Source organism: Amblyomma maculatum, chromosome 5 (assembly GCF_055883805.1).
Source record: "Amblyomma maculatum isolate TAMU_Amacu chromosome 5, ASM5588380v1, whole genome shotgun sequence".
Lineage (NCBI taxonomy): Eukaryota > Metazoa > Arthropoda > Arachnida > Ixodida > Ixodidae > Amblyomma > Amblyomma maculatum.
The window spans coordinates 143,708,638-143,736,068 of record NC_139348.1 but is presented as its reverse complement, the minus strand read 5'-3'; the positions used below and the strand labels follow the sequence as shown (position 1 = coordinate 143,736,068).

The following is a 27,431-nucleotide window of genomic DNA, read 5'->3' as shown; positions in this document are numbered from 1 at the left end:
ACGCAGTGTTCATGCATGGGCAATCAGAGTGCTGACAGTTGACATGATGTTCAGTGCAAGATGGCAGTGAAGCAGCACAGTTCTCCGAGAAGTATGTTGTGGTAGTTAGGTTATTATACCGCCAGGCAGCGTACCAAGAAAAGCTAGGTACGTCCTAGTGGTGTCGTTTGACATACGAGTTATATCCGATGGAGGTTTGGCCTAACACGTTTCTATGTACATTCTGTTGGTAGAGTTCACATATATGAGAATATTTCTTGTATAATAAAGGGCTAGCGGGTGAAAAGCTAATTCTATAAAATTTTCTGAAAGTGCTTTCTTGTAGAACTACGTCCACTTTGCATGATGCGCCCGTATAAGCATTAGCCGTGAGCCTTTCTGCTCCGAACAGAGGATTTTCTTGTACTCGTTACATAAGTGACAACGTTGTGTACTGAAAACCGTCTTTTTAAATTGCCAACGAGGTAATATTTCCGACTCCAACCTATTTGCATAATAGCGCCAGTGTTCTACCACACAACGCGTACGTTGCAATAATGGTCTGTACAACATGATGCGACAATCTCTCTTCTTATGTCTTTTGAGCTGGACAAAGTATCGTGTGTGCTCGTTCACATATATCACATCTTATGAGTATGCGTTAAAGCTGCTAATGCTCTCTTCTTTGTGAAATCCTAGCGTCATTTGTGTTCAGTCTACATTCATTTCACAAGTAAACATTTTATGTTTGTTTTGGCTTCCACTGGATAAACTATATCCCTGCGAGACAGTTCCTTCTCAGGGATATCCTGATATGTCATGATGCCCTCTGTTCTGTGCTAGTAAACATCTGTTCTAGACTGTTTATAAATGCACTGCATGGCCACGTTTTATTCAAATAGATTCCGCGCAAATTTTTCAGTGCTCAGCACTTTTTTTCTCAGGAAAAAAGTATTGCACTTGTATTGATCGGTACTGCGATTTTTTTTTTTTTAGATCCTTAGCAGAGTCGGTATAGAAAATGCAAGTTAACAGTAGCTGGAAACAAAAAAGTATAAATTCAAGCTTGTTAAAAAATGCTAATTCAAAATAAAATATGAAAGCATACGATTTGCAAAAAAGAAATACAAAGCACAAAATGCAACTCAAGGACACGATACAGTGCCAAGCATTTAAGGAAAATTAAACTTAGGTTTCAAACATTTTTAATGAGATTTGTGATACTGCGGGATTAGGTAGGTTATTCCAATCTATAACTGCTCTGGGGAAATAAAAATGCTTATCGAAGTTAACTCTTGCGTTTAGAGGTGTCAGTGTAAAATCGAGCCGTTGTCTTGTGTTATATCTTTCGATTAATAAATGATGAAGTAAATGCCTTCACATGAATAAAGAAGCGCAGAAATTTAGCGTGCCCTATAATATCTATCAAAACCAACATAAATTTATGTTTCAATCCTTGTTAACGTATTAATTTCTGTCTGGTGCAATATTTCTTTTCATTTTTATTGGAACTTCTATCGCGTAGTTCTCACTGTTTGGAGGCTTCACTTACGTTCTTAACACCAAGGTTCACCAATAATTTAAGTTTTTTTTTTAACAATAACGAATATCATCCAGTACAGAGGAAGTGTCCTACTACATTTGAAATATTGTATCGTTTACGGCAAGGAGTAGTTAATCGGTTACATCGCATACTTTCCAACCCCCTATGCTGTGCACATCTAGGGGTCTCATTTTATTACCGAATTTTTGTGCTTGAACAACATGGAGGTTCCTCACTTCCGACGGGAGGAAACTTGAATTATTGGGCTTCTTATGGGTGTGAATTCTTACAATGGGCAGTTCGTTGCAGTCGGATACAACTCGAGAAAAGCAACTGATACTAATTATTGAATGCTCTGCAGCCAAAGGTGCCGAGTGATTTTCATGACGTTGCGGGCAATTCGATTAGGTCATGTTGGACCCTCCGTCATTAGCTACCCCCTGCTGTTTAGCAATATCATGTGTACCATGATTATCATGATGTCATTCGAATTACTGAGTGCCATTGGCTGCGATAAAAGCTATTAAAGGTGAAGAAGCTGTATTCTGGTGTATCAGAGTCTGCCATAAAATGATATTTATTGGCCTACTGAGTAAAAATGAGCGTAACGCAAGCTCCCATGGCCTCTCTTGCAGCAGCACATCAAACACAGCCCTTCGAGAGCTTATCTCAGGGCTCGACATAACTGTTATTTTTTATTGCATTAAAATATACAAAATTTACACGGCAACCCTTAGTGTATTTAGTTGAGGTAACTGACCTGAAATTCATCCTTGGCAATTCAATTCCACAGAACACCGCTAAACGATGCCACTGATGGGAAGAATAGAACATATTCAGGTTCAGCAGCTTTATAGGGCTATTTATATTAAGCTCTACAAAATAAAAAAAAATGAGCGCTGAGAATTATGGCAAATTCATTCAGAAGAGACGTTATACAGTAAAAGAACAAAAAGTCAAGCAAAACTTGTCGCTGTTTATTATTTTATAAACGCCATGTTAACAGGTTGACTTACACCAACTGAGGTTAGCGAGCGTAGTTGTATATGTAACTTATTAGCAGTTCTACTTCTATGCAATATGGACTTGATAAAATTATCAGAGCAGGCGTGTGTTTCAACATTTTTTTTTTATCACGTATGTGCAAACTTGCGCATGCAGGGCTGTGTCCACTGGCAAAGCTTTCATACAGGGTGCGACGTTGCCTTTTGTCTGCCAACGATTAAACGCATCGTTGAGCCTGATAAGGGATCCACTTTCATTCTCGAATAGCGTATTTTTTCGCATTAAACGCATCGTATTATCGTATTAAATGCAATGTCTAACGTTACAGCTGCATCAAATAGGGGGGGGGGGGGGGGGGGGAGCGAATATCATCGCTTTTTATGCTTGGTTATGTCATATGAGCAGCAACAACACTGGGACGAATATTCCGCAACACGCGTGTCCAAATGCTTTTATCCATTGAAGGTGCCTAGAAATTCGGCTGCCTCAATATTTCCAGCACGAAACTTGAACCATTCGCGGTCCTAACAGTAATGTGATACTGTATTTATTAGCTGCCGTACAATGAAAATCATTTTCCTGTTTCTTTCCTCCTTGGAGAAAAAAAAAAATAATGTTCGCAGATCAATTTCGAACACATAGTGATCACAGTGCTCCTGCGTGTAATGTATAAAGCGTAATATCAACCTTCTTGGTATCGTTATCAGAGATGTCATATACTGCAATTCATGACAGGTGACGCCGCGTAAAAAAAATTCAGTGTATACCACGATATATGCATTATAGAATATGAGGAAAGAGTCAGGCAAGTGCACCGAAACGTAAAGGTTAAAGGTGAAATTTATACCTGTCGAGAACTGGAAGACAGCAGTACTGGGCCTTAACACCCACTGGTGTCGGTGTCTTGCCGCAAAAGTCCCATTCACTTTCACGACAGAGCCGAAGTAGCCATCGAGCCGACCGAAGAGAAAGAGCGCTATCCATAAACAAGCAAGTAAGTACGAGTGCTGGCAGGTAACCATTCATTTTTAAAGACTCGCCCCATCCAAGTGCGTGGCATCTTCAATAATTAACAGGGAGCTCACCGCTTTCTGTCCGTGGGCGAGTCTGAATTTCCCTAGCAGTGGAGTAACTGAAGCACTAACACAGACGCAAGTCGGCATGGGAGCGTAGGAATGAATATGTTATGTTCTTGCTTTCTATGAGCAGTCATGATTGTTCGTGAGGAGATTTTAGTCCCTCTATTCTGCATATCTTGGGGTGTAGGATGATTTGGTATACCGTGTATGCCAGCTAAAGGCATTCAAAAAGTGTGAAAGCTTAGTAAAATCAAACGAGGGCCATTGGCAGTCGCTTGGCCTAAACAGCAATATTTATTTTATTTTTGTAAGGTAATAGAAACAAGTATAGGAACCAAGAATTACAGCTTTACGGGACACATATTATTTGAGAAGTTTGAAATTGTCTTAAATGTCGTGTTCCAGATGTTCTTACAAAAGAGTCAATAAGTAAAGCAAAGCGGCCCGCGTTAGTGGTCCAAAGCGTGAGTACTACAAGAAAAAAATCCTTCTGAGCAATAGCAGCGCTAGAGTCCCAAGATGGACCTTCGAAAACAAAACTCGCCTTTCTATCGAATGATGCTTCAGAAGTTTATTTGCTTATGCACAGGATAAGGTATAAGCTTCAGCTACTGGTCTTAATTCTGGTGATCTAGCTGCGTAAGCAGTGTTTCGGTAGAAACGTTTAATCTAGAGTTTTAAATGCCAATATAAATCAACTGTATAATACTTATATCTAAACCCGACCATAAAACATAAGCTAAAGAATATAGTGTAATTAACATTGGTAAACAAAGACACTACTGGAGACTAGTCGATGTAACTTTCAAAACCATTCAGTTCGTTTCACTATAGGGCACGAGATGTTTCTTTTGTTTTATATTTATTTTCTTATTGTTTTAGCTGGGGTGCGCACACAATTGTTTCCGTCATGGTAATTTATTTCCGTTATTGTATCGTATGTTCTTTTTTTTCTCATTCCTTAGGTATGTGATGTGCTGAGGCGAGCAGGCTTGGTTGCCAAATTTTGATAATCATGATTTTTTTCGGCGTGCAGCCAGCCCTGCAGTCTATTCATTTGATTATAAGACCAGTATATATTGAGCTTCAGCCTCAGCCCCGCTATCTAAAGTGTCATACGAATCATAGACGGCTCTGTGAATTCATATACTGACCTTTTATTATAGAATCTGTCAGCAACAAAGACGGTCTTGACCGCTAATGAAGTTAGATGAACTGTATAAGAAACCTTACTGAATCACGAGGCCAAATAATATCCATGTTTTTCAACTGTTTCCTTGAGATCGCGTGTATTTTGAATATAATTTCTCTGATACCAAGCCTGTGTCAATAAATATGTGTCAAATGTCCAATTTAGTCCGCTACGGGAACTGCGTGGTGATGATTAAATGAATAAAAGGCAACGATGACGGGCAATACGGCATAGGACTTACTAAAAAGCATCGAGTCTGGTGAGAGAGAAAAACCTCTTGAACGTACTGCACCACAAATGTTATTTTGCATTCACAGGATATCATTGAACAAGAAACAACCATCGTTATCTTTGACTGCAAAGAGATAGGCATTAACATAATGTCAATATAAATATTATCAATATTTTGTTTATGTTGTTCTTCGGAATAAGAACAGAACCTCTAAGTTGAATCATTCTCTTGTCGTGGAGGATATCTCTGTGACGGTTATGAAAGCTGGTGGAACTTCGATGAATACTTGAGTTTTATGTTACCACAGCCGCCTCGACCAGCTGACACGCACATGCAGTGTGCTGTGTCTATTATTTTCTTCGTTTTCTAGAACAGAGTTTACTCTCATGGCTGTCTTCCCTCATTGCATCTAGGCAGCCTAAACTTCTAACTCTCCGGCCCAGCCCTACTATAGTGTAGATTACGGAGGTGTGGTAAATCGTGCCACATATGTTGGATAATGGCTGAGCGCGATAATTAATCATGGTCTTTCTCTTTTTTTATTCGTCGTAGGCGTCGTCAGCTGGAATAAATTGTGGCAAGAAGCGGGGTAATATCAGTCGACAAAGCACTTCCTCCTTCTATCAATATACGAAGTTAGTATCCAGCAAGAGACTATGCATATCTCTGACAATTATCTCTGAGTAAAATTGTCATTAAAGTTACACTTTCCGTCAGCTATGCGAGCGACACAACACTACGTGTTTATTTTGCAAAATCGCACGGTTGTTAACAGCAAATTAACCCTGCTCAATTGCTTGGTTAGCTAGCTGCACCATACCATGTTTAAACAAAGTTCACGAGCAAACGGACAGAGGTGGATGATGTTGAGCGTACGTCTTGATCATTGCTACGAGGTCATTATTTTGCCTACTTTTTTCTAGTTTATTTCCATTTTTTTTCCCAATTCCGGATGTACTTTTTTTTATGCGGTGCCAACTTATATTCAGTGTGGTTGAGCAGCTTCAGAGCAAATAAATATGTACCCATATTAGGCTACAATTCTAAGCCTGCTATACAGTGTGAATTTGTCGTTTGTTGCAGCGCTAATCAGAAATTGATGTCAAGATACAAAACTAATCGAAATCTGCGCGAGCGACATGTTCTTTCTGCTCGGCGCCGTAACAATACTGTAAGGCGTAAACTGAAAACAAACAAAAATTGCCAACTTTCTCGCTCTCTTCCTTCTCTCGGAGTCAGAGTTACTTTCCGATCGAAACGCGAAGAAAGAGCATGTAATGTTAGACGTAATTAATAGATTAGGAAGGGTGACTGAAAGGAGGTGTAGAAAGATTGATGACCTCTAATTAATCGTAAATCGATGCTTGCCACGCCAACCTATTTTTTTTTTCCAGCTGCGTTCTTTCACGACTTCCAGGTTGCACAAGAGAATAATACGCTTCGTTGTTTTCCTATCAGATATTGTTTCAGAAATGAACGGTGGAAATAACCAATTTCTTGCATAATCTCGAGGCAAACATCAATGCGGCAACTGACCAACAGGGAAAAATTTGTGGGCCTACAGGTTTCCAGAAACGTATAGACGTGCTAGATGGTTGGCATTGATTTTTTGTTATTCTTGCTAATGCATAATTTATAGCCTTTAAGAAAAGTACCCGCGTTTCCCATCCCTAATTACGAGGATTGATATCGTTCTCTAAGACCATCTTACAACACAAAAAGGATCACCCTGAAGACATTTCTCTTTGGTTACAAGACATTACCTTTCAAGCCGGGAATCAGCTTTAAACAATATATACCTTGGAAAATCAGACTTCAAAGTATTGAAAAGCAATTAAGGATGCCCTTTTTCTCAGGATGCTCACTTAATGCCCGATATCATGCGCAGGCGAGTAATTTTCCTGCCCTAAGGCAGTGCTTACAGCTTTTTCTTTTTTCTGAAACGGTTTTAGACAAAAATGTATATGGTAACGGTAGAAGTAAGTTCAAATCGCGGAGCTGATCAGCATTTTATCCACCTGTAGCTCTTTTTGACGCGAATTCCTGCCACCGCAGTATTAATTATCATAGGTATTTCGCAATTGTAGAACAGGACTTTTTTTGTAGGCGGCAGGATGAAAGAGCTGGAAAGTGTGGTACTTGTAGAAAATGCCGGTGGCGTTTTCTCATGGTGGTGCTAGAAATGAATATGTAGTAGCCAAATGAAGGCGCGCCATCCAGCCCAGAGCGCTAAGGGCGGAGGGGGGGGGGGGGGGGGGGGGGCATGATGGTGTTTTAAGCTTGGTGATACATTTACAACATCAATATGGAGTATTAAGCACTAATATTACGAAAAGTTATTGAGCTAGAGGAAACTGTTTTTATACCGCAAGCACGTCACTCAGTCAACATGCTAATTTGATAAAACTGTTCTGTGTACTTGTTGAGCATATTTTCATAGTTGACATCCTTCAGCACTCTACCTCGCATCTATCTAGCCCCTGGAGCCCCTTGAAAATCTCCTTTCCTACGGCAAGATGTGCAGGTGAACCTGTAATCTAGTTAACCTTTAAATGTTTTTGTTAGTCTCTATCAGCCCTGCTAAGAAACACGTGGGTCTTTCATGGCAACATGATGCTGCCAACAAAGTGCTTCCAATACCGATCACGCCTGAAGTACAATTGTGCTGCTCCTGTAGCCTACACGAAAATCGAATTTCGAGGTGCCCATTGTCCGCTTTGTGCACACTATAGTTAAGTTATCGAGTGTCTGGAGAAGGCTGATGTCATCTTTACGAAGTATTAAAAAACTAGCACTGCAGAAAGTGGCGAAGGTGATGGTCTACCGCGAATTGGCGCTTTTATAATCGGCGGAAACGGGTGCCAACTAAGCTTGGCCTACGCCTCAATGAACGCAGCTGCTGGAGACAATCCGCTGCTTACAGAGTTTCTGGTACCAACAATCTGCTCGCAACTCGAACGCAGTATCGACCCTGTTACTGCGATGCAGATGCACCTATCGATTCGTGGAAGTTAGAACGTTCCTGGGCAAAGAGTTTGGTTGAATAAGTTTGCTTTCAAAAACTTTGGTTCACTCTCCGGGAACGTACAGCTGCGGTGATTGGGTGTAAGCACTCTTTTGAGGCTCGAATGTACGACAAACCGAACGATCAGGTTCGTCATGCAATCAACATAACAAAGAGCTTAAAGGTAAGCGGCTTCTCCTTGCATGTTGGAGTGAGTGAGCAGTTGAAATTGGTGCGTAAATCTTTTATTTAAAGACAGTTTAGAGAGAACTCTAATGCAACGGTGGAAGTTTGTAGAGCGAGATGTGTTAACGGCTAACCAAAGCGGAGTTTTATGAGTACGGGCCGTGGGGGAAGTTATAGCTCTGGCGTCAACTAATTGAGCGTCGTACCGACATGCGTTCTTTTTTTTAATATTTCTTCAAACTCAGCTTGAAATAGGATCCCATGGTGCGCGAGCACGTCAACTCAGCGGCAACTCAGCCCTAGTGAGCATCTAATGAAACGGTGTTAGGCAACTCTCCAAGACACGATAAATATTTTGGTGAACAATAGGCGCGCCAATAAAAGCAATCTATTTAGAAATTTTTTTCGGGTAGATAGGAAGGAACTATATTTCTAGGACTGCATCTTGCAGTTCCATACATGTTGCTTCATGATAGATGCTTCGGTGATTCCGCCTTTCTACCCTAGGTACAACGATAGCAATTAGACATAAAGCGTTTCTATAAGCATGCTCGCTGTCGGTCACACACAAACTTTTGCAAATGTGCGTGAAGAAATATACTTGCTGAAGATGCATGCGAATTTAACATTTCTTGTTTTCCCTGTTGCAGACGTCACTGTCTTGTTGTCTTCGTTAATGCAGCTGTCTCGTCGCTTTTGGCGTTTAGTGGAAGAGAGAAGGTTGCAGAAAGCGATTGTTGTTGTTTTTTCTGGAAGCCTTTATGGCCTGATGGTAAGAAAAGACTACTTCACCTCAAGGGTCGGAATTGTGGGAGCATTCGAAATGCTGTCGCATCAAAATAGTGGGTTCAGAACAACCAGGAACACTAATTTGAATTAATATAATCTTAGATCAGATAAGCTGCGACTGCTGGGCCTGTATATCTGCTATAGACTTCATGCTAGAGCCCTTCCTTTATACAATAAACAAAGTATAGGTTCGCCACGGCCCTTAAATCTACGCCCTAGCCGTGCATGGGACAGGAATCTTCATAATTCTGGGCAGAGCTGCTGACCGCATTCCCTACCCGCACATTTTCCTTTGCCAATTCAGTTGTATTCGACTTATAATCGCTTTCAGGATGTACGCTTTGTTGTTTTCTGTAAAACATAACCAATGTTTTCACTCCTGTCGTCAACTCATGCTACATCATGCAGAATTCACACTTGAGGACCTTCCTACTAATTTTAGGAGCGGACCACACTAATTTCGGAGGGTGGTCAAACCGGGGTTTTAACTGAGCCAACTAATTTTCGTATTTCAGTATTTTAATCTCAATTTTCCAAATGTTCAGTCACACTTGGGGGTCGCCCTTTCCTCCCGAGTTTGATGGTGTGCCAAGTGGTTAATTAAAACCGTCTCTCATCTATATCCCACTTAATTGTGGTATTCCGATGGCGGTGTGTTTGGATCTTGTGCGCTATTCAGTGGTAGTAAAACACGTGAGGCGTTCGGCGCGTAATCCAGGTCTCTTAACGGTAGGAAACGTCAACATCTTCTGCTCACTGGCTTTCTGTCAGCAAGTTTAACGGCAATTTCGGCTCAGAAGTGTCTCTGAACGAAACCAAAAAGTAACAAACACCCATGGAGGTGAAACAGGATTAAGGTGAACATTATTGCATTATGTGGGTATGGTCATACCCATATAGCCGGCTGTGTCTACGACTACTTTTGGGGCTGTTAGGATTAAAGAACCTCCCATAAAGCGGCATGAAGGGAAAAACGCACCCCAGATGATATTTTGGTAATGTATTTGATGGTCCTGAATTGTAAAAAGCAAGAGGAAAACAATTGTGAGAAGCGCTGTTGAAATTATGTATGTCGGTGTTAAAGTATGTAGTACTGATCCACTGCCCGAGGAATCAACTGGAATGGTGGGTTTCAACGGCGCTCCATAGCGGCGTTTAGCCATATTTATGCTATTTCTCGCTAGGTGACGCTGCTCACAGGAGTTTACAGGTCGAAGAAATAGAGAGCGTTAAGCAACAGGTGAAAAATACAGAAGGTAAACATTGAGAATAAATTCTATGGAAAAAAAAAAAGTGTGGAGCTATACCGAAAGTGGAAAAAGCAGAACAGGAAGGAAGCTTTATTTGATAACTCAAGAGACACTGCCCTACATTTTTTTAAAGCTACATCAGGGTGCCTTACGACACGCAGCTACAAAAAGAAATTTAGCCATGAAGATGACACATGTGCAGTATGGGGTAAATCCACAGAAACAATTAACCATCTTATACTCGAATGTGATGGTATTCATCCGGAAGTCATTGCAGGCGCAGTCACTCTTCCTGAGGCCCTGGGGTTTAGAGATACCAGTGGCCCCGTGAATGAACCTGTGGTGGAAGCTAGCAAAACACGATTGGAAGACTGGTGGCTTATAAGCAGAAAAAGTAACATAATGTCAGTAATGTAGAAACAAAAAATCAATAATTAGGATGTTGGTAGAGTTAACTGATCTAAAACAATAATTAGGATATAGGGGAAAAAACGAGCATGATAGCACCTGCCAGCCCCCCCCCCCCCCCCCCCCCCCCTCCCACACACACACACGTTTCAAAGGGGACGCCTATATTTCATCCATCCACACATACCTCACTATTGAGAGAAAATGATCATACGTGATCGCCTGCGGTGAGGCATACCTGGAAATACGCTTCCTATGCTATGCTGACAAGGTAAATTCCATAAGAATAAATTCAGAGAACATGAATTCTGATTTAACACCTGGGGAAATAGCGTTTTCGGACTGCAAGAAGGTGCGCTAGCCTTTCGTGCTCTAATTTAGTGGCGCGTTCTATGTATCCCTCGTATCCCTCGTAAAAGTAGCCAGGTGTTGTATCATCCGTTAACAACTATGATTACGTACATTGTGACCGCGCCCAAGTCTGCTTCGAATCTTGGTACTCCCCAAAACCTGCGCAAACATGGATCCTGCACCAATAACGTTTCTGTCGTAGATCATCTACACTTTCCTGTGTTTTTGTGTTTCTCGACGAGCACTTTTATTCTTTCTTGAGACAATAGAACGCTAGCTCAGCTTCCCCTTATCTCACTGTTGAAAGGAGGAAATGGGCCACCACTTTAGGTCTTTGTCTTCATCTGGAGCCGAATTTGCTGCACCCAAAGCGAAGCAGGTTCGGAGTTTTTCACCGGCTTACATCGTCGTTTCTTGTGAAAGATAATTTCAGTTAGATTTCGTTCCATTCGGAGCGCCTCACTGCCCAGCAAAACGAAAAATGAAATTGAATTCTACACAAACTCACCCATGTCTTCAAAAATGCCTTAAGAGAAGAATCACGTCCCTGCTTTTGAAGCTGCTTTTTTCTTTTTTCTCATCCACCGACAGGAACCATTTCAAAGTGGCTGAACATGTGACACAAATTCGAAGTTGGAGCCAATTTTGCGAACGGATTTAAGTCTCCTTCCGAACAGACTCAGTTTGCGCGACACACGAGTTAATTTGTTTTTTGTTCATTTTTCCTTTTGGAAATGAAAGTGTTGGAGTTTCTTTGTGTGCTTGTTGAAGTGACGGGAGAGTTTGGAAGGGTGAAAAAAAGGAAGCAAAAAACAAACAATGAGAGCACGATATAAGAGACTCATGACGAGGCGTTGAAGCGGGAGTAATAGATTTTAATCATTGGCAAATGACATGTAAACTTGAAATTTTCACCACTTCTTAATGCAGGAAGCCTTCGATATGCCATGAAATCTGTGTGAGGAGAAAAATAAAAAAAAAAAACAATATAACCAATAAATTCCAAAAATAATAAAATAGTTCATTAATTTGAGATATGGAGAATATTGATCTGAATCCTAAAGAGTTAGTCGCCATTGTTTGGTTACCTGGAATATATGCTACATAGGTGGCGCCATCGGACTGTTTGGCAAAATAAGTAACCGCAGTTTGGGCTTATGCACTCTATGTTAACATATCTCATATTCTCTATGCATGACTTTTCCATATTTCATTGAAAATGGCTATATCTGAAAGGACAGTGAGGAGGAATTCGGTTGACCAGAGCTTACGAACTGAATATCATGTTAAACGAAAATATCGCCAAATACGCTCTACTATTTTCGATTTGGGTACTACGCACTTAGCGCAAGATTTACATAAAAAGAAGTCGTGTTTCCACTGCAATCGAAGATTGATGAAAATGAACAGCGGAGGTTCTTCCTTTGGTGGACTAACCAGCATGTCACGCAGGTTAGGTTTTGCCAAGAATAAATGCATGGAGATTAACATAAAGTCCTGAGAAAATCATTCTGCCGGCTGCGAATATATTCGTCCGAAGTGAGCAACAGGCAGACGCGAGGGTTCATTCAAAGACAGCAAGAGCTGTAAGCAGATAATTTAACGTATGCGATTATGAACTTCTTGCAGTTTATTCGCCACTGCAGAGTGCTTCATGCTCGGTACTGGCACAAGCCACAAGTGATTTGCATACTTGATTGCGAGTAATGCCAGATATTAGTCTAGACCGCTCTGCTTTCGTCAGATGTATTGCTTTTTTGCCGCAATCACTACTGTTTTTACTTATATGGCTTCGGGAAACTCTGTACCCTCAACAGTGTGCAGCTAGCGGTTGTTGGATTGTAAAAAATCTATCGGCAGTCTGTGCTTTTTCACAACGCCCATAGCAATGAGTTCCTGTTTTGGGCAGATTAAGACATTTTATTTGCTCAAAGAGAGAAATTAAATTAGGCCGCTCGGCCCCGCTTTGCAGAAAGGCTGCATAAAATCGCGTATCTGCCGCAGATAAAAAGACGAAAATGAAGTAAGCTGCACTTACTATAAACTCTACCTCCACCCTTCCCCCCTGCTATCTAAACGCATTTCAAAAAGATTTGCGTACAGAATTCCCTAAGCCGTTGTGCCAATCGCTCCGCGATACCGATAAGCATTTATTGATTCTGTGCCCAAAGATGCGGGATCGAATCCCGGCCACTGTGGCAGCTTTTCAGGGGTGGCGAAAAGCAAGGCTCCCGTGTGCTATGCGATATCTGTGCACGTTAAAGAACCCCAGATGGTCGATATTTCCAGAGCCCTTCACAACGGTGGCTCTCAAAGCCTGAGTCGCTTCGGGCCGTTAAACTCCACAAACCAAACCAAACCAACCAACCATTTCTTGCTTCTGGCTGTTCAGCGTCTACGAGATGAGTGAGAGACATTCTTCCCTTCCCTTTCATAAACACTCTGACCATGATTTTAATACATGCCGAGCGCTCTCGCTTAATTTGAATTACATCGCTGAAATAATAGCCCTAAATAATTTCATCCATGATACAAGGCAGCAGAGCAACGTAGCGGGCGGGAGCAATTTGATAGCATAGAGTCCAAAAGACATCGCCTCAGCATTCTTCCCTTGCACTCGTCAAAGCATTTTCCCTGAAGCCGATGCGAAGACGCGTATCCAAGAAACCTGTTCTTTTCCCGACAGAATGTCTACTCCTGAGAGCAAACGTTGTAGTCGATCAAGGCCAGAAAAAAAAAATGGTTAGTGCGCATAGGACACTCCTCAATAGATCTATGAGAATAATGTGCAACAAGAAAGAGAAGTGCAGAAGCTAGCAAACAGAACGGTAACTAGTGGAGACGGGAGACAATGTGGTTAAACACTGAGAGTCGTAAACATTGAGGCAAAAAAGAAATAGAAGCTAAAAGTTTTCGTGCAGCCAAAGGGGTACGGTCGACTATCGCGCAGAGGCAGCTGGAAACTGTTCTCTCCTGAACACGGGCGATCTGTCAAACGGAAGAAAAGCAATAAGCCGAGACAAAGAACTATCCAAACGAATTTGAAAGCCGCGGGGACAATGTAGGAGGACAGTGTTTGCCTCTGAGCACTTGACTTTACTTCGTGATGTCTGCAACTTCATCGACAGAAAAAGCAGTGACTGAGCGTCGCCGGAATATTAGAGCGGTTTCGTGTTCTAGCAGTGGACATGACAGAAGCAAAACAGGGCTTTGTCTCCGTAGCCGGCACTGCGCTCGTAGAGGCCTGGATAATTCCCTGTTGTAGAGTGTAGATACCAAAGGGTAGAGAACTACAAAAGGCGGGCGGTTATCCGTGGGCCGGTTCCGGTCGACTAGCCTGCATTCGAAAGGGATGCTGGGAATAAAAAGGGCAAAGTGTACGAAGGCAGGGAAGAATATATAGACGCAATGCGGAAGATTGGTCCGCCATCCTTACAGCTCCCGAAAACACAACGCCCTCAGGCAAGCGGACCTGTGCCTGGATAGCATCTGCAGCTGAAGGTCTTTCGGGCCTGAATGGTCACAATTCGTTCTCAGTGGAGTGGGCAAGTATCGAGGTGATTTTATATACAGCACATATCTTCCGACTCTGTATCAAACATGTCTTTCAAAAACACCGTTCTCATGCTACTGTATAATCCAGAAATTTGGAATAAGAGCTTTTTTCCAACGGGAAGTTATTTGTTAACCTATCATCATGGGATCATTTTTATTGATCCCATGTACTCACCCCCTACGTAAAATTTATGAATATTTTGTGGCTGCATTTATCAATGTTTTGAACTGGCGAGGTGGCAGTCGAATTTCGTTATTTCAGAATTTGATAGATTGAAAACATGGTTTTAAAATCATAAAGTATCAGCAGAATTATTTTATGAATAGGATGTGCATGATCGATTTAAATTTCACTCCGGCAGCCCTAGTGCCGAAGGTGGCTATTGCGTTCATTGTTGTTCGAAGCGTACAGCAGCCCAAATCTTCAACAGGCGTGCGTGACGGCCACAATTTCTGTTCTCCTGCGCTAACGCTAGGGCTGATAAAACTTGCCGGAAGGCCAAACTTAAGCAAGGGCTTTATCAGTCCTTGCTTATATTTCGACATTCAGCATGTTAACTCTTATGTAGCGTTCATAATCACAGAAAATAAGGCGTCACGAATGCGAGTTAAAGGTTTGAGTGGCTCTACATAGTACAGCAATTTCACCTTGCTTCTGTTCGTCACCCACCGAATGTCAGGATCGCGAAGCTTGCCGTGCAAAAACCACCCTTCTTCAGAGTGCCAATGTGGTAGCCTGAAGTCTTAAATGAACTTTGATAATTCCTGTTGAAAATGCATAATCACCGCCATTACTAATTAATATGTTCTCAACAGATGTTAACTAAAGAATAGGACTGTTAAGGATGGGACATATCAAAGCCTTTCAAAAATAAACCGCATCCGAAACTCGCATCTTTATTTGAGTTTGGTGATTCCGAAATATGAACGCAGTGTTCGAAGCTATCGCTCTGTGGCAACGCATAGCAAAAAACTTCAACCCGCACAATGTACCATACACAGGAGCATTATCAGGTGCGCCTTGGAGACATACAAGATTCTCCAAACCACTCTCTCGTTTGGCCCTCGTAAGCCCCGCTACGTTGAGAACGCAGAACTTCGTGCCTGCGTCTTCAATAATAACGTTGTTGTAGCATGCAGATAAGTAGACTTTAGAGTGCAATGCTGTGCATATTGTTCAGGCCAAGCATGTTAAAGTATTTTTTCTTGCAGGCTCATCACATACTTTGCAACCAAAACCTGATGGTGCACATTATAAAACTATGCAATCTATTCAGAACTATGTTGCAAAAAGCCTTTTAGCAATATAAAACTTTTTAGAACTCTCTTTATCTCAGTCGATTTCGAGTACCTTAAGGTTGCTTGTGGTTAGAGGAGTTTCAAAGCCTCTAGACACTAACCGCTTTGACTATATGGTTGCTTACCAAAGGCGTCCGCTAAGCTAACCGAATAAATACTGCCGGCATAGCGCATTAGCTGCAATACAACGCAAGTTTTATTGGCAGTTTAAGGAGTGAGCATTTGTTTGAATAAAAATGCATAAAACTTATACTAGCATTATCTGCGTACGAAGCCACGTATAAAAAAAACCTATTTGGCCTGCGTGCATTGAATAGAAGAATACTGATGGCTGTGGCTTTATTATGCTGAACAAGAACTTCGAAGTTTAGGTTATCTCATTACTTCTCGCGCGCTAAATATCAGCATTGAAAATGGCATTTTTCTGCATCAACATACAGGGGAAAAGCAATGATTGCTGCAGCAGTATAACCATTCAATCCACGCTCGTGCGCATAACTCCAACAGGACGTTTCGCAACGCCTATATGCCAATGGCTTACTGGGTCCGTCAAGTAATGCGATTTTGATGTCTTTATTAGCGCAGTGCATATGGATTTATAACGCTGCTTCTGCGCTCGGTCAATGCTGGTTCAGATTTCGCTAAGATAATCTGGGGATTCGTAAACGAAATTTGAGGAGGAAATATTGGAACGAGTGATACTGGAACATTTGGAGGGAGCCTGAGTGGGGATTGAACAGTGGCTTTCTCTTTTTTGCAGCAGACGTTTTCTTAACCATGAACAGCCTTACAAACCCAGATTCCCTCTCGGTAGGTAGCACGTGCAATTTTCGCGCTCCTTTCCCGACATGAACACTGTCTACCACGGACGGCGTAATTTAAATCTTCCCCAATACTCACAGCACATGGCACAGTACGATATTCATCTTTTTTCTGAAAAATAGAAGTCAAAGAAACTTTGTGAACATTATTCAAATCCACTTGCTCAAATTAGATTATCAGTTTCAGATAGCGTGGAGCGAAGCAAATTCCGGCGTTCAAAGAGATGCAGTGCATCGATTAGAAATTTAGAAAAGGGGATTTCGCAGATCAGGCAGTGTCTCGAGGAAAGCTACTCCGAAGGTGAGCCAATACTTGTCCCAGCACAGAGGGCAATGAGGGCCACTATGCCTTCCAGGGTCCGCCAGTTAGTTTTTCATCCTAAATTTTGTTTTCTTTTTTTCTTTCTTGGTGAGTTCGCGCATACTTTCTCTAGTTGTTAAAAAAGGACACCTCCTTTAGACCAAGCGCTGGAATCTAGGGAAGTGGATATTTTTTTTTATTCAGCTCTTAACGCGGCAAGGAAGGAAACTGAAAATGGGGCGGATTGGTTTCGCGCATTTGAACAAGTTAAATATTCAGCTCTCACTTGCAGCCTCAAATAGCAGCCACGACCTCTAGCTACTCTCAACTTCCGCTTGGTCAACCTGACGGAGAAAACGTAAGAAAAAAAAAAGAGAGAATAAGCCAAAACAAAAAAAGAGCACTATGAGAGCATTGACAGATGGAGAGAATGGGGATGAGTTGTTTATTAGCAAAGAAGTTTTTTCCCGCATATCTACTCCTCCATCCTTGGTACACTTGTTACTGCCCCAAAGCCTTCGTTGAGGTCAATGATCATAATTAAACGACGGAGAGAGCACGTGCAAACGCGAAATTAAAGCTCGATAAGTAAAGAACTGAAAGACTGGCTAAGCTGTGATGTGGAAACAAATCTGTACTTTTCTAGAGCAAGTTTCAATATTTGCATAGATAAAAATTTTCACTTAGCAACGTTCATTCGAGGTTCGGGAAATTATTGTAGTAGAGATGAAGGAATGAGCAGTGAGTGTGTGGGAAATTTTTTGCGCAGACGCTTTTTTTTCTTCTATTGAAAAAAAAGCGTTTTGCGACTGCATCTTCTACAGCAGATATGTGGCCAATTCTAATTAGGAGTACGGAGCGCTCCCTAAATCCCTGAGCGAGCATTGTCCCCAGAGAGCCCGGGGCCCTTATGCCGCGGTCAAATCAGAATTCTGCAGATGAATGCGAAATACCAGTTGAAACAGCTTTTCCTTTTCTGTGGAACAAAACAGCATGATCCGTATCGCTGGTTGGAATTGGGCATTACAGAGCGCGAAAGACAGGGACGTTTAGGGACAACACTAACGTTCCGCTATTTTGGTGACGCACGGATTTGCCCCCAAAACATACTGCACAGCACATACTTTCTCTTACTTTTTTGTATCTTCGTTTTTCTTACTGACTGTGCTACCGGTGTTAAATCGGCGGAGAAATTTGTGAACAAAAATGCGATTTGAAAAATGCGAAAACATAAGTCCTTTTATCATCACTTAAACACTGTAAAAAACACATTTCATACATGCGTTACACCACAACATATGTCATAGTCATGTTTGTGTTTCACTTGAGTCTTTTGTCGATATCATATCTTCCTTATAAGCTTAAAGGGGAGACCTCCCTCGCATTTTTCTACCTTACAACCTTGACTGGTGGCCGGAAATTAACACCCTCAAGCAGAATGGCATTCTCGCGTACGAGGCACTCAGGGCTCATGCATTAAAAACAAACAGGGACCAGGACTTGGCAAAAAATGCTTCAGAAAGAACTGCAGCAGCAGAAGTGCATTCAGATTGAGAGGATTCGGCTGACTATACAGTGAAGCTTTTATGCTCACCTTATCGCCGGCCGGGGGGGCGGGGAGGGGGGGGGGGGGGGGGGGGTCAAAACCGAGCTTCTTCCATTAGTGCTCACTACATGCGCTTGTTATATCTCGTTCAAAGATATATACTTGGGTCACATTCTGCGAAAAAGGCTGTTCTTATGCGGCCAGCGTATTCTGCTTACTTACGTGTGAAGCGTGCGCGCATACCTACCGCATTTCGGGAGTCCCTTTGCGGTTATGCTTCAACCCGCATCGCGGTAGGCGAAACATAAATCCTTGCATGAAGCTGTAAGAGCGCCTCAGACAAGCACAGTTAGAATCGGCGCGTCTGAGCATGTCTAGACGGTAAGGCAAACATTAACATTGCTAGGTGAGGTGGCCGAATTCTTGGTCTCTGCCGGCGCTTCTACTGACAAACACGCTGAAGAGCACTTTGCCCACTGCTTGCGAGCTTCGCTGTTTTTTTTTTTTTTTTTTTTTTTGAGAATCTGCGCGTGGCGCCGCAGCTCGTTGCAGGGTATGAGGCATATCTGATGTGCGTTGCTGACAAATGGATGCATGAGTCCAAACAGTACTTGTACCCACATCAACACTGAAAAACGTGTACCTTTTAGGTAGGCTGGCTTGGGTTGGACAGCGATGTGTCCTGGGTTTCTCTCGTCGTCAATGCAAGAGTTTCCATGTTGGCCCAACAATGCAAATTCGTAAACATAATATTCTAAACACGTCGTCCTTGTTGTTCCGGCAGCAATGGAGCGTGCACTTTGCGAAAACTTACTGGAGACATTAGTTCACCAGATAAATAGATACATCTCTGTTCGGAAAAAAATGGCAAATACCTAAGCATCATTTTTAAGTGTGCGATGCGACAGAGTAGGCTAAAAGACCACATATATAAAGCCTGTCTTTAACCAAGTCGTATGAACGTGCCTCCGTGGCCTAAGTGTGACGTGAATGCTGCGGTCCTGGCAGCCTGATTCTGATATCACCCTCCCATATGAAAGGAAAGGTCCCAGCTGGCAGCTCCTGCCAAGCGTAATGCCACTGACCTCTACGTCCAATCAGTGCTCGGCCATGACAGCTGCTAGCTACCGCCTGCCAGCACCATGATACAATATGACAACACGTACGTCATAATGTCAGTTTAAAAGCCGTGCAAAAGTGAGACCACAAAACCACAAAACATGCCCTACGTTTAGTATTGTACAAACCTATCTTATCTGGGGTGTATAAATCTAAATAAGTCGCATACCTATATACGATTTAGCTAACTACAGCTGAAAGCAGCAGGATATATGAGGCAGGCTGCCTCCAGGTTTCCCGCTTCCTAGTAGAACTATACTGCTGAACAGGATGATCTAATTTTACTCTCATGACACAAGAGAAAGAAACAACACTTCGGAGGGCACCTAAGCTCTGCTTTAAAAGTATGACGAGAGAGCGTTAATGGCTTCCGTCTTGTAACTCTGCTTGCAGATCATTTTTCGCGTTGATGATACGAACGGGCCTGCTGTGCCTAGAGTTAGCGTGTCTGAGTCATTATGCAAGGGTGTATAGTTTTTTTTTTTTTCTCGTTGTGAATTTTTGTGAACCGACCATACCAATGCTCTAGGGGACTGCAAAGCTCTATTTTCGGTCCCATTGTAATTCTATTTCATTTGTATTTTGTTGGGAACTATCCTCCTTACTAGTTCACCCGAATCTCTTGTTTTTCGGTTGGTTTGGTTTGGTTTGTGGGGTTTAACGTCCCAAAGCAATTCAGGCTATGAGAGACGCCGTAGTGGAGGACTGCGGAAATTTCGACCACCTGAGGTTCTTTAACGTGCACTGACATCGCACAGCACACGGGCGCCTTGCTTTTCGCCTCCATCGAAAAGCTGCCGCCGAGGCCGGGACTCGATCCCGCGTCCTTGGGAACAGTAGTCAAGCGGCGTAACCACTGCGCCACCCCGGCGGGGCTCTTGTTTTCCTTTGTTTTTGTGTTCTGTATGGTTGTCTCTTTCACCACGCTTTCTTTGTCCTTTTTTGTATATCCGCTGAGGTTCACAGGTTGAGGTTGTTGCTGACTACCGGTAGGATTAGCCTTGCGGGTTATGCCGGCAATTTGTATACCCGTTGTCTTGTTCCTGTTATTTGCTTTTCAGGTTCTGTTTCCTGTTTTTGTCTTGTTTTCAGGTCTGGATGCTATCTGCTGGAGTTCTCATTTTTTGATTTCTTAGACTAGCGTAGACCTGCTTGCGACTCGGACTTCGCTTTCGTTTCCTGCATGTATCATGCGCTTGGAGCATCTCGTTTAATTCATTAAATTTCCCACTTGGCGCTCATCTTATCTGTCTTTACTTTGCATTCAGCACCTATTAATGACTTCAAAAATTAAGAGCAATAAAAATATTCAGCACTGCACTGCGTACTTGAACTACTGAACGTTTACTGACAAACCAACATATATTAATTTTTCTGTACCTAAACGGGAATAATAGCGATCTTCAGAATATTGATGATGATGCGCGAATATCATTTAAAGTGCGTTCATATCGAAATATATAACAGTAATGAGAAGCGGTTTGTTAACGCGAAGTGAACTCGAACAGTACACTCTAGGTCGTATTGTTTGCCGAGCTGGGACGAGTAAATACAATCTCCAGCGCATTGTTTTATGCTTTTCGAACATTTAATCAAAGAGAAACTGTCGCTGGAGATGCCACGTAGATCATCACAGTGCATTGGCAGCGGATTCTGTTTATGCAACAATGAAAGCGCAGCGGGAAAACGAATTCGTGACGCGAGGACTGCATAGAAACGCACGGCTAGTAGAGGACGCGGCCGGCTCCGCTCTCGGACTTACTTTCAACTCCGTCACCAGTGGTGCGACCATCGCTTTGAACGGGGCGTATACGGCTTTTTATTTGACACTGTTGAGGCTCTGTTAAAGAATCAGCCAGGTGTAGTACTTACGGCTTAGATGTGCACAGTTCTGCATTTTCAGCTTAGCAGTGTCTGAGCTCATACCGCCTAGATACTACACAAATCGCGCGCTTTGAAATCATTTTGGTGCATTTTTGCATAGTTGTCGAATGCGGTATGATAAAAAAATTCATATTAAAAAATTAGACAGGAAAAGAGCCAAACAGCGAGCGCCATTTGCATAGTTATCTGCAAGCTATACTCAATGTTCATAAGGAAATATCAATATTCCACTCTGTACGCCCTCATGAGGAAAATGCCATGTACGCGTGCATCGCTTACAATGCTGATGGGACTGAGCCGCAGCTGCTACATCCTTCCGTTTCTCCAGACCACACTGAGTGCCACTCCAAAAAATGAATTCGCTCGGACTCTGTCTCTCAGCTGCCCGAACGTCAGCCAGACAGTTATCCCCACCGGCCTCTCAGTGCTATCGCCGGCACCTTATATCGTTTGCCCAGCTCTCGCAGCCAAGTGTTCCCTAGCCGACATTCGGCCAACTGGCCGCCCTCGCCGAGCGACGCAGCCTAGAACGTTGCCTATCCACTCGAGGAAATGAGCAGAACGGTGCCTGGGGATTTAGATGCCCAAGCTCGTGCGCGGCATTATCACGTCCCGTTTGCGCAAGGTCTAATAATAGGGAGAGCCTGCGGGGCTTCTTGAGAAAGCATAACACAGTACGCAACGAGCGACGGTCTGAAGTGCCTTAGGGACCTTCTTGTCGCCACACATTGACTCGCCTGAACTACTAGACGAGCCGCTCTGTTCCTAGAAGTCTTCGTTTTGATTGCAGACTCGTTCGATGAATTGAGCAATCGCGCCCAATTCTTTTTTTCTCGTTTTTCAACAGCGCGAATCTCACGGGCTGCTTTTTGTCTATGTTGACCTGAAGCTTTACGAGAAAATGACTGTAATTCTTTTAGTAAATTCAAGTGTATCTTCAACTTTCCGTACACTCCTTTTAATACTGCCACCTTCATATCCGTTAATTCAATTTCTGGTATCTGTTATATAACTCCTATGATACCGCTTTGCACGAAACGCACTTAGGCCTTCGGTTTGCAATCGACTGGAAGAAGTGTCTGGGCTTCTTCGAGTTCCTAAATAATTATAATTCGGGTTAATAGCCGGCACAATTGTTTTATACAGTTTACTTTCAAATTCAAATGAAAAGAACATTTGCGCACTTCTCTTGAATTTGTTGACATTTGGTTTGCCTGATTGACACAACGACTCCTCCATTCCCCTACCCTTATCTACTAATTAGCTTAGTGAGATGCTCTCTTCAACTACTCTGGATGCCATAAGGAGCAGCACAGGAGGGGTCTTGCACACCCACCGCTTTCGCCACTCGAGCACGGTTCACGTTTGATAGTGCTGCAGATCATTCTACGCTCATGGATATGGAAAGTGGCGGTGCTAATGAAAACATTAAATGTTACACAAACGCAGCAGGAATAAAGTTAGTACATGAGCCTGATAACGAAGACTCCCCGCTTGACTTAAGCACCGTAAGATGAAGGGAAAGAAAAGAGGTACAAATATAATAAGACCGGAGTTGTGCCTGAAACACACACACATAAAAACAAAAATAAAGTAGTATGAAAAAGAGCAGTAGAGAAAGCGTACTCTGCCACTGAGCGGCCCCGCAGCCGATGGAGGGGCCCGACACTTGGCGGCGACTACTAGAGCTCGATTTGTCGTTTCTTTTTTTTTTTTTTTCTATTTTCGTTGCGTCTTAATGCTCTTCTCTGTGGTTATTGATTGTTCTGTTCTGTTGTCTCATTTATACTGCTTTCTTCTCATTTTTTACTGTTTTTCTTTTTGTCGATAAATTTTTTACGTGTTATTTGTCCCAGGGGCCCCTATGAAATACTACGCCTACCCTTTCAAGGAGTAGCTGTGTCATTTCCTTTACTATTTATACTGTGCCCCTGGTAACAAATATTTCTGGTTTCCTATCTGGCAGGTTTTGTTCTAAGATTTTAACTTATTTCTTTAATCAGTTGTTAAGGTGTAGTTATCTAAGTACCTATCATAATCTTGCATACTATCCGACGTGTCGATTCGGAATGTTTTTTGTAATGTAGAATCGGGGAGGTAAAGCGAAAATATTTTATGCTTAGTTATAGCTTGCATTGTGTAGTGATTGGATTAAATGGTGTGGAAACCTTTGAAAGGGCAAGGCTTTCAAAAGAGGGGATAAGTTAACCCAAGTAGCTTATGTGTAAAACGAAAAACGTGAATTCAGATCGCGCTGCTTGCACCGGGAAGGACAGCGATATCAGATCAGGACCGTTTTCTAGGCTTTGTTTCTCAGGACAGGAGCAATTGCAAGTTAGTCTACTGGGACACTAAATATAGTTGAGATTGTAGTGGTAGTAGTAGTAATAAGCTTCATCAACGTTCTTCAATACTTAACTAATGAGACGAAGGATGAGGAGGGTAATCTTTTGAACAAGAGGCTATCTATAAACTGGAGGAATGTGCAACATGAAGCTTATTCGGACATCATCTATCCACGAGGTTATTAACCTAGAACGAACAGGGAGAGGTTTGTCGCTGAACGAAAAGAGTGCGTCGAGCACAGAGCAATTAGTGTGGCGACGTTTCGAGGGCGGTTACTGTACAAGAAAAGTACATGAAGACAACGGAGGAATGCGCCACGTGATGATGGCTGCCACATAAAAATGAGCAGCTGATTAAGGGAAGAGTATGGAGACAAATCAAAAAATAAACTGTGCTTTTTTTCTTGGTGGATACTGTGAAGCGTGCTGAAGAAGGGGGATTCAGAAATTTTGAAACCACCCGGCTTGAGGGAAGGAATGGAAGGGAGTACCTGACGAAAGAGAGCGCACATGAAAAATCAGAAAGCGCACTCAAGCACGGCACAAAAATCCGCGTCACATTCAAATTACTTAAGAGAATTTATGGCAAAATGTAAATTTACGAGAAAATGTGGCTGTGCATCGCACTGAACTTTGGCAAACTCTCTTTGTCTAAGTTCTTCCCTGCGAATGTTTAATCAATAGTGTTTCATGCAACACATAACCGCGAATATTTTTCTCTATTTGATAAAAACGAATGAAACAACGCATTCTCATGCGCGTTAACTGGTTTCGGTGATCTGGTTTTCTTCTAATACGTGTCATTGTCAGTCCTTCATGTACGTAGTCTTTGTGCTCAGTAATTGGAGATAAAACGTGTAAGGTGAAGAACATAGTCCTCTCGCATGAAACTTATCAGTTATTTCAGCACCTGCCTTTCCCAAGAGAAAATGAAACAAGGAAAGAAATTATATTTCCTTCTGTCAAGAAGAGACAGCTTAAGTTCACATGACAATTACATATGTACTTTTAGTATCCACAATAATAAACCTGCTCTGCCCATGTGACTGTTCATCCCACTGGACATAAATAACTCACAGTAAACTGAAGGTTGAGATTGAACAAAACAATGTAACACTAATTATAGGGAGCATTTGCCTACTAGGTCTTCTGTCGATGTTTGTATCAACAAGTAAGGCAGCGATGCTTTTTCGCAAATATTTGCTTTTTTCTCACCCCCTAATACGAGAAAGCTTGTAGTACTGCAAAAGCTAAGTGTTGAAGTCGTACGAAAGGTAATTAAAATTCCGTAGTAGATACATCAAATACTTGAAACATGACACAGACTAATGTTTATCTGTTTGTTTTTTTCTTTCTTTCTTTCAGATTTTGCCCGAACACTGTCTGAGGCATCCCCGGACGACTACGAGTAAAGCAAAAAGAGGAATTAAGGACTCTACTGCTTGACAAAGATGGATGGAAGTTTTACTTCGTTAAAGGCGCTGATGGCTGCACACAACGACAACAAAAGCGAAGCATTGCCTTCCATCTCGACATCCCTCGCAGTTGTAACGTCAATGCTGACGCAACTAGCACAGAATACGCTGCTCGGAACACTTTACCCGGAGACGTGCAACAGCTCCGGAGAAGTCTGCAAGACTGGAGTGAATACTAATGTTTCCGGGCCTCCTTTCCATAGTGGTCAGGAGCAGGTAGACTTCGAGGACAGCTATGGTGACACAAAGACGGTAGAAGAAGTTCTCGCCATCGCCGTGCCCATCCTTTTCGGTGCCATAGCCGTAATAGGATTCTTCGGCAACGCTCTTGTCGTTATTGTTGTGCTTTGCGACCCTCAGATGCGTTCGACTACAAATATTCTAATCATCAACCTCGCCATGGCGGATCTTCTCTTTATAGTCTTTTGCGTTCCCTTCACGGGCTGGGACTACACCCTGAACCATTGGCCGTTTGGTGACGCTTGGTGCAGGATCGTCCAATATTTAGTTATCGTCTGTGCGTACGCAAGCATATACACCCTCGTTCTTATGTCCCTAGATAGGTTCCTGGCCGTGGTTCATCCAATAAAATCAATGTCCATAAGGACGGAACGAAACGCCAATATAGCCATACTACTGACGTGGATCATCATCTTGGCTGCGTGCGTCCCCGCACTCTTCTCCCACGGGGTCATATTAGTAGAAGACACCTACTCTTACTGCACCTTCAGGACCGACTTGGGATACAACATTGCCGCATTTCAGATATCCTTCTTCATGTCTTCGTTCGTGGTGCCACTGTCCATTGTGTTCGTGCTCTACGTCTTGATGCTGAAGAGGTTGTGGCTTGGAACAGCTCCGGGAGGAAGAATCAGCGCCGAGAGCATGAGGTCCAAAAAGCGCGTAACCCGTCTCGTCGTGGTCGTGGTGGTGGTGTTTGCGCTCTGCTGGTGCCCCGTGCAGGTGGTGCTGGTGCTCAAGAGCGTCGACCTGTACGGCAGTAAGATGACCGCTCCGCGCATCGTGGTGCAGATAGCTTCGCAGATCCTCGCGTACACCAACTCGTGCGTGAATCCATTTCTGTACGCGTTCTTGTCGGACAACTTTCGCAAGAGCTTCCGAAAAGTGATCTTTTGCGGCCGCAAGAACTGTGGTGGTTCCATGCTAGCGAGGGCACGTACGCTGGATGACGTGGAGAAGGCGAAAAGGGCGAACGCAGAAGCAGCGAGGAAAAATGCGCCTAGAGTTTCCAACGACATCCTGTGACTGTTCACCGGCGTCATTTCAGTTGACAGACAGTTTAGAACAGTTCGAACAGCAACAGCCAAGACTCCTATTGCACTAATCGGAATTCGTATGCGCCGACGTTAGGGCTCTTGACAATGGAATGCGCAAAATGTGCGACATCAACAGTGCGCGACAAGGACGTGCGTTTCCTCTGTACAAAGTGTGTCTACGACCATTAGGGGTGCAATATTTTTCAAATTATTTAATTCGCATCGCACCCTTGTATACGTTTGATGTATTTGATTCACACTAGTGTAGCTCCTTCGCTGTTTTGAAAAGATTAATAGTCTAAGAAGACAATTTTTAGTAGACAGTGTGACTATCGTATAAAGAAAGGAACATTAGTGCGCGTATTTGGCTCTTCTACGTCTATACCTAATGTGAGCTATGGTTGTTTGGTTGTCCTTCCCACCAAACTGTAGAAAAATGAATGGTATGTTTTGCCCATTCTGTGTTTTGAAGAAGCATGTTACGCGCGGTATTAACTACACATTATTTACACACATTCTAAAATAGGAAATTCAGTAAGAACTAAATGTCTATTTAAAAAAAAAAGGCTCTTAAGCTTCCTTAATGTCAACAGACAGGTTATCACGTGGTGGGTTCAGCCATGCCTGAAGCTTAAGCTGAAGCAATTATTTTACTAAAGAAAACCGACAACCCTAAGAAAATCTTATTGCGGCTGTAGTTTTATGTGATACCGCGTCAGGTTTAAAATCATTGAGCTGTCCATAAAAGCAGGCGTATTTTTGGAATGATAGACATCGCAGGGAAGATTTCC

The 27,431-nt window shown here is 42.7% G+C and overlaps 1 pseudogene across 3 annotated transcripts in view; it reads left to right on the top strand.

The window, feature by feature from the left end:
• Positions 1-27,110, top strand: part of LOC146189835 (allatostatin-A receptor pseudogene) — a 30,399-nt pseudogene extending 3,289 nt beyond the window's left edge. Inside the window, exons 2-6 of one of the 3 annotated variants that reach the window (XR_014707312.1) lie at positions 4,012-4,070; positions 5,583-5,665; positions 8,871-8,992; positions 11,610-11,717; positions 25,254-27,110. The product of XR_014707312.1 is annotated as an allatostatin-A receptor pseudogene, transcript variant X1 (transcript). The remainder of the gene's footprint in view (positions 1-4,011; positions 4,071-5,582; positions 5,666-8,870; positions 8,993-11,609; positions 11,718-25,253) is intronic. The other 2 variants (XR_014707314.1, XR_014707313.1) reach the window with 2 other exon arrangements.
• Positions 27,111-27,431: the final 321 nt, after the last annotated feature.